We start from the raw sequence: 13,662 nt of genomic DNA on the forward strand, positions 1-13,662 counted from the left end.
AGACAGACAAATAAGTAGATAGACAGATAGATGAAAATAACAAAAGAGAGAACTTTACATCGACGTGATTCGAACACGCAACCTTCTGATTTGGAGTCAGACGTCCTACCGGGTCGCCACCGAGTTGACTTAGTGTAGCCGTTCGCACACACGCAGTAGCATGTATTGCTCGGCCTTCTGTCGATGAAGCATAGGTAAAGAGAGAAGTCATTGTAGACAGACAGATAAGTAGACAGATAGTTGAAAACACTAAAAAAGAGAATTTGACCCCGACGTGATTCGAACACACAACCTTCTGATCTGGAGTCAGACGCGCTACCGTTGCGCCACCGAGTCCGCTTAGGGTAGCCATTCGCACACACGTGGTAGCATGTTTTTTCGGCCTTCTGTCGATGAAGCACAAGTAAAGAGACAAGTCATTGTAGACAGACAAATAAGTAGATAGACAGATTGATGAAAATAAGAAAGAAGGAAATTTGATCCAGACGTGATTCAAATTCGCAAGCTTCTGATCTGTAGTCAGACATGCTAACATGTCGCCACCGAGTCCGTTTAGTGTGGCCGTTCGGACACACGTGGTAGCATGTTTTGCATGGCCTTCTGTCGAGGAAGCACAGCTAAAGAGAAGAGTCATTGTAGACAGACAAATAAGTAGATAGACAGATAGACGAAAATAATAAAAAGAGACTTGTACCCGGACCTGATTCGAACACGCAACCCTCTGATCTGGGTAAGACGCGCTACCGTGTCGCCACTGAGTCCGCTTAGAGTAATTGTTCGCACACACGCTGTAGCATGTTTTGCTCGGCCTTCTGTCGATGAAGCACAGGTAAAGGGACAAGTCATTGCAGATAGACAAATACGTAGATAGACAGATAGATGAACATACTAAAAAGAGAATTTGACGCGGACGTGATTAGAACACGCAACCTTCTGATCTGGAGTCAGACGTGCTAAAGTTGCTTGCGCCACCGAATCCGCTTAGGGTAGCCGTTCGCACACACGCGGTAGCATGATTTGCTCGGCCTTCTGTCGATGAAGCACAGGTAAAGAGACAAGTCTTTGTAGAAAGACAAATAAGTAGATACACAGATAGATGAAAATAATAAATAAGCGAATTTGACCCTGACGTGAATCAAACTCGCAAACTTCTGATCTGGAGTCAGATGTGCTACCGTGTCACCACCGCGTCCGTTTAGGGTAGCCGTTCGCACACACGTGGTAGCACGATTTGCTCGGCCTTTTGTCGATGAAGCACACCTAAAGGGAAGAGTCATTGTAGACAGACAAATAAGTAGATAGACAGATAGATGAAATTAGTAAAAAAGAGAACTTGACCGGAACGTGATTCGAACCCGCAATTTTCTGATCTGGAGTCAGACGTGCTACTGTGTCACCACCAAGTCCACTTTGTGTAGCCGTTCACACACACGCGGTAGCATGTTTTGCTCGGCCTTCTGTCGATGCAGCACAGGTAAAGAGACAAGTCATTATAGACAGACAAATAAGTAGATAGACAGATGAAAATAACAAAAACGAGAACTTAACACGGACCTGATTCGAACACGCAACCCTCTGATCTGGGTAAGACGCGCTACCGTGTCGCCACTGAGTCCGCTTAGAGTAATTGTTCGCACACACGCTCTAGCATGTTTTGCTCGGCCTTCTGTCGATGAAGCAAAGGTAAAGGGACAAGTCATTGCAGATAGACAAACACGTAGATAGACAGATAGATGAACATACTAAAAAGAGAATTTGACGCGGACGTGCTTAGAACACGCAACCTTCTGATCTGGAGTCAGACGTGCTAAAGTTGCTTGCGCCACCGAGTCCGCTTAGGGTAGCCGTTCGCCCACACGTGGTAGCATGTTTTTTCGGCCTTCTGTCGATGAAGCACAAGTAAAGAGACAAGTCATTGTAGACAGACAAATAACTAGATAGACAGATTGATGAAAATAAGAAAGAAGGAAATTTGATCCGGACGTGATTCAAACACGCAACCTTCTGATCTGGAGTCAGACGTGCTACCGTGTCGCCACCGAGTCCGTTCGGTAATCATTCGCACACACGTAGTAGCATGTTTTGCTCGGCCTTCTCTCGATGAAGCACAGGTAAAGAGACAAGTCATTGTAGACATAGATATGAGTAGATAGACAGATAGATAAAAATAATAAAAAAGAGGATTTGACCCGGACGTGATTCGAACATGCAACCCTCTGATCTGGGTAAGACGCGCTACCGCGTCGCCACTGAGTCCGCTTAGAGTAATTGTTCGCACACACGCTGTAGCATGTTTTGCTCGGCCTTCTGTCGATGAAGTACAGGTAAAGGGACAAGTCATTGTGGACAGACAAATAAGTGGATAGACAGATGAAAATAATAAAAAAAAGAATTTGACGCGGATTTGATTAGAACACGCAACCTTCTGATCTGGAGTCAGACGTGCTAAAGTTGCTTGCGCCACCGAGTCCGCTTAGGGTAGCCGTTCGCCCACACGTGGTAGCATGTTTTGCACGGTCTTATGTCGATGAAGCACAGGTAAAGGGACAAGTCATTTTAGACAGACAAATAAGTAGATAGACAGATAGATGAAAACAATAAAAAGAGAATTTGACCCGGACGTGATTCGAACATTTAACCTACTGATCTGGAGTCAGACGCGCTACCGTTGCACCTCCGAGTCCGCTCAGGGCAGCCGTTCGCTCCCACGTGGTAGCATGGTTTGCTCGGCCTTCTGTCGATGAAGCACAGGTAAAGAGACAAGTCATTGTAGACAGACAAATAAGTAGATAGACAGATAGATGAAAATAACAAAAGAGAGAACTTTACATCGACGTGATTCGAACACGCAACCTTCGGATTTGGAGTCAGACGTCCCACCGGGTCGCCACCGAGTTGACTTAGTGTAGCCGTTCGCACACACGCAGTAGCATGTATTGCTCGGCCTTCTGTCGATGAAGCATAGGTAAAGAGAGAAGTCATTGTAGACAGACAGATAAGTAGACAGATAGTTGAAAACAATAAAAAAAAGAAAATTTGACCCCGACGTGATTCGAACACGCAACCTTCTGATCTGGAGTCAGACGCGCTACCGTTGCGCCACCGAGTCCGCTTAGGGTAGCCATTCGCACACACGTGGTAGCATGTTTTTTCGGCCTTGTGTCGATGAAGCACAAGTAAAGAGACAAGTCATTGTAGACAGACAAATAAGTAGATAGACAGATTGATGAAAATAAGAAAGAAGGAAATTTGATCCAGACGTTATTCAAACTCGCAAGCTTCTGATCTGTAGTCAGACATGCTAACAGTTCGCCACCGAGTCCACTTAGGGTAGCCGTTCGCACACACGTGGTAGCATGTTTTGATAGGCCTTCTATCGATGAAGCACAGGTAAAGAAACAAGTCGTTGTAGACAGACAAAAAGGTATATAGACAGATGAAAATAACAAAAACGAGAACTTAACACGGACGTGATTCGAACACGCAACCCTCTGATCTGGGTAAGACGCGCTACCGTGTCGCCACCGAATCCACTTAGCCTAGCCGTTCGCACACACGCGGTAGCTTGTTTTGCTCGGCCTTCTGTCGATGAAGCACACGTAACGAGACAAGTCATTGTAGACAGACAAATAAGTAGATAGACAAATAGATGAAAGTACTAAAAAGAGAGTTTGACGCGGACGTGATTAGAACACGCAACCTTCTGATCTGGAATCAGACGTGCTAAAGTTGCGCCACCGAGTCCGTTTAGGGTAGCCGTTCGCACACACGTGGTACATTGTTTTGCACGGCCTTATGTCGATGAAGCACAGGTAAAGGGACAAGTCATTTTAGACAGTCAAATAAGTAGATAGACAGATAGATGAAAATAATAAAAAGAGAATTTGAGCCGGACATGATTCGAACATTTAACCTACTGATCTGGAGTCACACGCGCTACTGTTGCACCTCCGAGTCCGCTCAGGGCAGCCGTTCGCACACACGTGGTAGCATGTTTTGCTCGGCCTTCTGTCGATAAAGCACAGGTAAAGAGACAAGTCTTTGTAGACAGACAAATAAGTAGATAGACAGATAGATGAAAATAATAAAAAGAGAATTTGAGCCGGACGTGATTCGAACATTTAACCTACTGATCTGGAGTCAGACGTGCTACCGTGTCGCCACCGAGTCCACTTAGTGAAGCCGTTCGTACACACGCGGTAGCATGTTTCGCTCGGCCTTCTGTCGATGAAGCACAGGTAAAGAGACAAGTCATCGTAGACAGACAAATAAAAAGATAAATAGATGAAAATAATAAAAAAGAGAATTTGACCCGGACGTGATTCGAACACGCAACCTTCTGATCTGGAGTCAGACGTGCTACCGTGTCGCCACCGAGTCCGTTAGGTAACCATTCGCACACACGTGGTAGCATGTTTTGCTCGGCCTTCTGTCGATGAAGCACAGGTAAAGAGACAAGTCATTGTAGACATACAGATAAGTAGATAGACAGATAGATGAAAATAATAAAAAAGGAGGATTTGACCCGGACGTGATTCGAACACGCAACCTTGTGATCTGGAGTCAGACGTGCTACCGTATCGCCACCGAGTACACTTAGTGTAGCCGTTCACACACACGCGGTAGCATGTTTTGCTCGGCCTTCTGTCGATGAAGCACAGGTAAGGAGACAATGCATTGTAGACAGACAAATAAGTGGATAGACAGATGAAAACAATAAAACAAAGAATTTGACCCGGACTTGATTCGAACACGCAACCTTCTGATCTGGATTCAGACGTGCTAAAGTTGCGCCACCAAGTCCGCTTAGGGTAGCCGTTCGCACGCACGTGGTAGCATGTTTTGCACGGCCTTATGCCGATGAAGCACAGGTAAAAGAATGAGTCATTGTAGACAGACAATTAGGTAGATAGACAGATCGATGAAGATAATAAAAAAGAGAATTTGACCCGAACGTGATTCGAACACGCAACCTTCTGATATGAAGTCAGACGCGCTACCGTTGCGGCACCGAGTCCATTTAGGGTGGCCGTTCGCACACACGCGCTAGCATGTTTTGCACGGCCATCTGTCGACGAAGCACAGGTAAAGGGACAAGTCATTGTAGAATGACATATAAGTAGATAGACAGATAGATGAAAATAATGAAAAGAGAATTTCACCTAGACGTGATTAGAACACGCAACCTTCTCATGGAGAGTCAGACGCGCTACAGTTGCGCCACCGAGTGCGCTTTGGGCAGACGTTCGCACACACGCGGTAGCATGTTTTGCACGGCCTTCTGTCGATGAAGCACAGGTAAAGAGAGAAGTCATTGTAGACAGACAAATAAGTAGATAGACAGATTGATGAAAGTAATAAAAAAGGAAATTTAATCCGGACGTGATTCAAACTCGCAACCTTCTGATCTGGAGTCAGACGTGTTACCATGTCGCCACCGAGTCCGTTTAGGGTGGCCGTTCGCACACACGTGGTAGCATGTTTTCTCGGCCTTCTGTCGATGAAGCACACCTAAAAAGAGAAGTCATTGTAGACAGAAAAATAAGTAGATAGACAGATTGATGAAAGTAATAAAAAAGGAAATTTGATCCGGACGTGATTCAAACACGCAACCTTCTGATCTGGAGTCAGACGTGCTACCGTGTCGCCACCGAGTCCGTTAGGTAATTATTCGCACACACATGGTAGCATGTTTTGCTCGGCCTTCTCTCGATGAAGCACAGGTAAAGAGACAAGTCATTGTAGACATACAGATAAGTAGATAGACAGATAGATGAAAATAATAAAAAAGAGGATTTGACCCGGACGTGATTTGAACACGCAACCTTGTGATCTGGAGTCAGACGTGCTACCGTATCGCCACCGAGTACACTTAGTGTAGCCGTTCGCACACACGCGGTAGCATGTTTTTCTCGGCCTTCTGTCGATGAAGCACAGGTAAAGAGACAAGTCATTGTAGACAGACAAATAAGTAGATAGACAGATAGATGAAAATAACAAAAGAGAGAACTTCACAACGACGTGATTCGAACACGCAACCTTCTGATCTGGAGTCAGACGTCCTACCGGGTCGCCACCGAGCTGACTTAGTGTAGCCGTTCGCACACACGCAGTAGCATGTATTGCTCGGCCTTCTGTCGATGAAGCATAGGTAAAGAGAGAAGTCATTGTAGACAGACAAATAAGTAGACAGATAGTTGAAAACAATAAAAAGAGAATTTGACCCCGACGTGATTCGAACACGTAACCTTCTGATCTGGTGTCAGACGCGCTACCGTTGCGCCACCGAGTCCGCTAAGTGTAGCCGTTCGCACACACATGGTAGCATGTTTTCTCGGCCTTCTGTCGATGAAGCACAGGTAAAGAGACAAGTCAATATAGACAGACAAATAAGTGGATAGACAGATTGATGAAAATAAGAAAAAAGGAAATTTGATCCAGACGTGATTCATACTCGCAACCTTCTGATCTGGAGTCAGACATGCTAACATGTCGCCACCGAGTCCGTTTAGGGTGGCCGTTCGCACACACGTGGTAGCATGCTTTGCTCGGCCTTCTGTCGAGGAAGCACAGCTAAAGAGAAGAGTACTTGTAGACAGACAAATAATCAAATAGACAGATGGATGAAAATAATAAAAAGAGACTTTTACCCGGACGTGATTCGAACACGCAACCTCCTGATCTTGAGTCAGACGTGCTACCTTGTCGCCATTGAATCCGCTTAGGGTAGCCGTTCGCACACACGCGGTAGCATGATTTGCTCGGCCTGCTGTTGATGAAGCACAGGTAAACAGACATGTCATTGTAGACAGACAAATAAGTAGATACACAGATGAAAATAATAAAAAGAGAACTTGACCCGGACGTGATTCGAACACGCAACCTTCTGATCTGGAGTCAGACGTGCTACCGGGTTGCCACCGAGTCCACTTAGTTTAGCCATACACACACACGTGGTAGCATGTCTTGCTCGGCCTTCTGTCGATGAAGCACAGGTAAAGAGACAAGTCTTTGTAGACAGACAAATAAGTAGATACACAGATAGATGAAAATATTAAATAAGCGAATTTGACCCGGACGTGATTCAAACTCGCAACCTTCTGATCTGGAGTCAGACGTGCTACCGTGTCGCCACCGCGTCCGTTTAGGGTAGCCGTTTGCACACACGTGGTAGCATGTTTTGCTCGGCTTTCTTTCGATGAAGCACAGGTAAAGAGACAAGTCGTTGTAGACAGACAAATAAGTAGATAGACAGATAGATGATAATATTAAAAAAGAGAACCTAACACGGACGTGATTCGAACACGCAACCCTCTGATCTGGAGTCAGACGTGCCACCGTGTTGCCACCGTGTCCACTTAGTGTAGCCGTTCGTACACACGCGGTGGCATGTTTTGCTCGGCCTTCTGTCGATGAAGCACAGGTAAAGAGACAAGTCATTGTAGAAAGACAAATAAGTAGATAGACAGATGAAAATAATAAAAAGAGAACTTGACCCGGACGTGATTCGAACTCGCAACCTTCTGATCTGGAGTCAGACGTTCTAACGTGTCGCCACTGCGTCCGTTTAGGGTAGCCGTTCGCACACACGTGGTAGCATGTTTTGCTCGGCTTTCTTTCGATGAAGCACAGGTAAAGAGACAAGTCGTTGTAGACAGACAGGAGTAGATAGACAGATAGATGAACATAATAAAAAAGAGAACCTAATACGGATGTGATTCGAACACGCAACCCTCTGATCTGGAGTCAGACGTGCTACCGTGTCGCCACCGAGTCCACTTAGTGTAGCTGTTCGTACACACGTGGTAGCAAGTTTTGCTCGGCCTTCTGTCGATGAAGCACAGGTAAAGAGACAAGTCATTGTAGACAGACAAATAAGTAGATAAACAGATGAAAATAATAAAAAAGAGAATTTGACCCGGACGTGATTCGAACACGCAACCTTCTGATCTGGAGTCAGATGTGCTACCGTGTCGCTACTGAGTCCGTTTAGGGTAACCATTCGCACACACGTGGTAGCATGTTTTGCTCTGCCTTCTGTCGTTGAAACACAGGTAAAGAGACAAGTCCTTGTAGAAAGACAAATGAGTAGATAGACAGATAGATGAAATTAATAAAAAAGAGAGTTTGACCCGGACCTGATTCGAACACGCAACCTTGTGATCTGGAGTCAGACGTGCTACCGCATTGCCACCGAGTACACTTAGTGTATCCGTTCGCACATACTCGGTAGCATGTTTTGCTCGGCCTTCTGTCGATGAAGCACAGGTAAAAGAATGAGTCATTGTAGACAGACAAATAGGTAGATAGACAGATCGATGAAGATAATAAAAAAGAGAATTTGACCCGAACGTGATTCGAACACGCAACCTTCTGATCTGGAGTCAGACACGCTACCGTTGCGGCACCGAGTCCATCTAGGGTGGCCGTTCGCACACACGCGGTAGCATGTTTTGCACGGCCTTCTGTCGACGAAGCACAGGTAAAGGGACAAGTCATTGTAGAAGGACAAATAAGTAGATAGACAGATAGAGGAAAATAATGAAAAGAGAATTTCACCTAGACGTGATTAGAACACGCAACCTTATCATCGGGAGTCAGACGCGCTACAGTTGCGCCACCGAGTGCGCTTTGGGCAGACGTTCGCACACACGCGGTAGCATGTTTTGCACGGCCTTCTGTCAATGAAGCACAAGTAAAGAGAGAAGTCATTGTAGACAAACGAATTATTAGATAGACAGATTGATGAAAGTAATAAAAAGGAAATTTGATCCGGACGTGATTCAAACTCGCAACCTTCTGATCTGGAGTCAGACGTGCTACCATGTCGCCACCGAGTCCGTTTAGGGTGGCCGTTCGCACACACGTGGTAGCATGTTTTGCTCGGCCTTCTGTCGACGAAGCACAGGTAAAGGGACAAGTCATTGCAGACAGACAAATAAATAGATAGACAGATAGATGAAAATAATAAAAAGAGAATTTGACCCGGACGTGATTAGAACGAGCAACCTTCTGATCTGAAGTCAGACGTGCTAAAGTTGCGACACCGAGTCCGCTTAGAGTAACCGTTCGCACACACGTGGTAGCATGTTTTGCTCGGCCTTCTGTCGATGAAGCACAGGTAAAGGGACAAGTCATTGTAGACAGACAAATAAGTAGATAGAAAGATAGTTGAAAACAATAAAAAAGAGAATTTGACCCGGACGTGATTCGAACATGCAACCTACTGATCTGGAGTCAGACGCGCTACCGTTGCGCCTCCGAGTCCGCTCAGGGTAGCCGTTCGCACACACGTGGTAGCATGTTTTCTCGGCCTTCTGTCGATGAAGCACAGGTAAAGAGACAAGTCATTGTAGACAGACAAATAATTAGATAGTCATATTGATGAAAATAGTAAAAAAGGAAATTTGATTCGGACGTGATTCAAACTCGCAACCTTCTGATCTGGAGTCAGACATGCTACCATGTCGCCACCGAGTCCGTTTAGGGCGGCCGTTCGCACACACATGGTAGCATGTTTTGCTCGGCCTTCTGTCGAGGAAGCACAGCTTAAGAGAAGAGCCATTGTAGACAGACAAATAAGTCGATAGACAGATAGATGAAAATAATAAAAAGACAATTTTACCCGGACGTGATTCGAACACGAAACCTTCTGTTCTGGAGTCAGACGTGCTACCGTGTCACCATCGAATCCGCTTAATGTAGCCGTTCGCACACACGTGGTAGCAGTTTTGCTCGGCCTTCTGTCGATGAAGCACCGGTAAAGAGACATGTCATTGTAGACAGACAAATAAGTAGATAGACAGATGAAAATAATAAAAAGAGAACTTGACGCGGACGTTATTCGAACACGCAACCTTCTGATCTGGAGTCAGACGTGCTACCGGGTTGCCACCAAGTCCACTCAGTGTAGCCGTACGCACACACGCGGTAGCATGATTTGCTCGGCCTGCTGTCGATGAAGCACAGGTAAAGAGACATGTCATTGTAGACAGACAAATAAGTAGATAGACAGATGAAAATAATAAAAAGAGAACTTGACCCGGACGTGATTCGAACACGCAACCTTCTGATCTGGAGTCAGACGTGCTACCGGGTTGCCACCGAGTCCACTTAGTTTAGCTATACACACACACGCGGTAGCATGTCTTGCTCGGCCTTCTGTCGATGAAGCACAGGTAAAGAGACAAGTCTTTGTAGACAGACAAATAAGTAGATACACAGATAGATGAAAATAATAAATAAGCGAATTTGACCCGGACGTGATTCAAACTCGCAACCTTCTGATCTGAAGTCAGACGTGCTACCGTGTCGCCACCGCGTCCGTTTAGGGTAGCCGTTTGCACACACGTGGTAGCATGTTTTGCTCGGCTTTCTTTCGATGAAGCACAGGTAAAGAGACAAGTCGTTGTAGACAGACAAATAAATAGATAGACAGATAGTTGAAAATAATAAATAAGAGAACCTAACACGGACGTGATTCGAACACGCAACCCTCTGATTTGGAGTCAGACGTGCTACCGTGTCGCCACCGAGTCCACTTAGTGTAGCCGTTCGTACACACGCGGTGGCATGTTTTGCTCGGCCTTCTGTCGATGAAGCACAGGTAAAGAGACAAGTCATTGTAGACAGAACAATAAGTAGATAAACAGATGAAAATAATAAAAAAGAGAATTTGACCCGGACGTGATTCGAACACGCAACCTTCTGATCTGGAGTCAGATGTGCTACCGTGTCGCTACCGAGTCCCTTTAGGGTAACCATTCGCACACACGTGGTAGCATGTTTTGCTCAGCCTTCTGTCGTTGAAGCACAGGTAAAGAGACAAGTCTTTGTAGACAGACAAATAAGTAGATAGACAGATAGATGAAATTATTAAAAAAGAGAGTTTGACCCGGACCTGATTCGAACACGCAACCTTGTGATCTGGATTCAGATGTGCTACCGTATTGCCACCGAGTACACTTAGTGTATCCGTTCGCACACACTCGGTAGCATGTTTTGCTCGGCCTTCTGTCGATGAAGCACAGGTAAAAGAATGAGTCATTGTAGACAGACAATTAGGTAGATAGACAGATCGACGAAGATAATAAAAAAGAGAATTTGACCCAAACGTGATTCGAACACGCAACCTTCTGATATGAAGTCAGACGCGCTACCGTTGCGGCACCGAGTCCATTTAGGGTGGCCGTTCGCACACACGCGGTAGCATGTTTTGCACGGCCTTCTGTCGACGAAGCACAGGTAAAGAGACAAGTCATTGTAGAAGGACAAATAAGTAGATAGACAGATAGATGAAAATAATGAAAAGAGAATTTCACCTAGACGTGATTAGAACACGCAACCTTCTCATCGAGTGTCAGACGCGCTACAGTTGCGCCACCGAGTGCGCTTTGGGCAGACGTTCGCACACACGCGGTAGCATGTTTTGCACGGCCTTCTGTCGATGAAGCACAGGTAAAGAGAGAAGTCATTGTAGACAGACAAATAAGTAGATAGACAGATTGATGAAAGTAATAAAAAAGGAAATTTGATCCGGACGTGATTCAAACTCGCAACCTTCTGATCTGGAGTCAGACGTGTTACCATGTCGCCACCGAGTCCGTTTAGGTTGGCCGTTCGCACACACGTGGTAGCATGTTTTCTCGGCCTTCTGTCGATGAAGCACACCTAAAGAGAGAAGTCATTGTAGACAGAAAAATAAGTAGATAGACAGATTGATGAAAGTAATGAAAAAGAAAATTTGATCCGGACGTGATTCAAACACGCAACCTTCTGATCTGGAGTCAGACGTGCTACCGTGTCGCCGCCGAGTCCGTTAGGTAATCATTCGCACACACGTGGTAGCATGTTTTGCTCGGCCTTCTCTCGATGAAGCACAGGTAAAGAGACAAGTCATTGTAGACATACAGATAAGTAGATACACAGATAGATAAAAATAATAAAAAAGAGGATTTGACCCGGACGTGATTCGAACACGCAACCTTGTGATCTGGAGTCAGACGTGCTACCGTATCGCCACCGAGTACACTTAGTGTAGCCGTTCGCACACACGTGGTAGCATGTTTTGCTCGGCCTTCTGTCGATGAAGCACAGGTAAGCAGACAAGTCATTGTAGACAGACAATTAAGTGGATAGACAGATGAAAATAATAAAAAAAAGAATTTGACTCGGACTTGATTCGAACACGCAACCTTCTGATCTGGATTCAGACGTGCTAAAGTTGCGCCACCAAGTCCGCTTAGGGTAGCCGTTCGCACACACGTGGTAGCATGTTTTGCACGGCCTTATGCCGATGAAGCACAGGTAAAAGGACAAGTCATTTTAGACAGACAAATAAGTAGATAGACAGATAGATGAAAATAATAAAAAGAGAATTTGACCCAGACGTCATTCGAACATTCAACCTACTGATCTTGAGTCAGACGCGCTACCGTTGCGCCACCGAGTCCGCTAAAGGTAGCCATTCGCACACACGTGGTAGCATGTTTTTTCGGCACCTGTCGATGAAGCACAAGTAAAGAGACAAGTCATTGTAGACAGACAAATAACTAGATAGACAGATTGATGAAAATAAGAAAGAAGAAAATTTGATCCAGACGTGATTCCAACTCGCAACCTTCTTATCTGTAGTCAGACATGCTAACATGTCGCCACCGAGTCCGTTTAGTGTGGCCGTTCGCACACACGTGGTAGCATGTTTTGCTTGGCCTTCTGTCGAGGAAGCACAGCTAAAGAGACAAGTCATTGTAGACAGACAAATAAGTAGACAGACAGATGAAAATAACAAAAACGAGAACTTAACAAGGACCTGATTCGAACACGCAACCCTCTGATCTGGGTAAGACGCGCTACCGTGTCGCCACTGAGTCCGCTTAGAGTAATTGTTCGCACACACGCTGTAGCATGTTTTGCTCGGCCTTCTGTCGATGAAGCAAAGGTAAAGGGACAAGTCATTGCAGATAGACAAATACGTAGATAGACAGATAGATGAACATACTAAAAAGAGAATTTGACGCGGACGTGCTTAGAACACGCAACCTTCTGATCTGGAGTCAGACGTGCTAAAGTTGCTTGCGCCACCGAGTCCGCTTAGGGTAGCCGTTCGCCCACACGTGGTAGCATGTTTTTTCGGCCTTCTGTCGATGAAGCACAAGTAAAGAGACAAGTCATTGTAGACAGACAAATAACTAGATAGACAGATTGATGAAAATAAGAAAGAAGGAAATTTGATCCGGACGTGATTCAAACACGCAACCTTCTGATCTGGAGTCAGACGTGCTACCGTGTCGCCACCGAGTCCGTTCGGTAATCATTCGCACACACCTAGTAGCATGTTTTGCTCGGCCTTCTCTCGATGAAGCACAGGTAAAGAGACAAGTCATTGTAGACATAGATATGAGTAGATAGACAGATAGATAAAAATAATAAAAAAGAGGATTTGACCCGGACGTGATTCGAACATGCAACCCTCTGATCTGGGTAAGACGCGCTACCGCGTCGCCACTGAGTCCGCTTAGAGTAATTGTTCGCACACACGCTGTAGCATGTTTTGCTCGGCCTTCTGTCGATGAAGCACAGGTAAAGGGACAAGTCATTGTGGACAGACAAATAAGTGGATAGACAGATGAAAATAATAAAAAAAAGAATTTGACGCGGACT

At 45.4% G+C, this 13,662-nt stretch overlaps 4 non-coding genes across 4 annotated transcripts; all 4 read right to left on the reverse strand.

Annotated features, from left to right (window-relative positions):
* Positions 1 to 264: 264 nt before the first annotated feature.
* Positions 265 to 336, reverse strand: TRNAW-CCA (transfer RNA tryptophan (anticodon CCA)). Its single transcript has one exon. It is a non-coding gene; the product is annotated as a tRNA-Trp (tRNA).
* A 2,701-nt stretch (positions 337 to 3,037) lies between these two features.
* On the reverse strand, positions 3,038 to 3,109 carry TRNAW-CCA (transfer RNA tryptophan (anticodon CCA)). Its single transcript has one exon. It is a non-coding gene; the product is annotated as a tRNA-Trp (tRNA).
* Positions 3,110 to 6,220: 3,111 nt separating this feature from the next.
* Positions 6,221 to 6,292, reverse strand: TRNAW-CCA (transfer RNA tryptophan (anticodon CCA)). The gene has a single exon. It is a non-coding gene; the product is annotated as a tRNA-Trp (tRNA).
* A 2,050-nt stretch (positions 6,293 to 8,342) lies between these two features.
* On the reverse strand, positions 8,343 to 8,414 carry TRNAW-CCA (transfer RNA tryptophan (anticodon CCA)). The gene has a single exon. It is a non-coding gene; the product is annotated as a tRNA-Trp (tRNA).
* Positions 8,415 to 13,662: the final 5,248 nt, after the last annotated feature.

Source organism: Rhipicephalus microplus, chromosome 5 (genome assembly GCF_043290135.1).
Source record: "Rhipicephalus microplus isolate Deutch F79 chromosome 5, USDA_Rmic, whole genome shotgun sequence".
Lineage (NCBI taxonomy): Eukaryota > Metazoa > Arthropoda > Arachnida > Ixodida > Ixodidae > Rhipicephalus > Rhipicephalus microplus.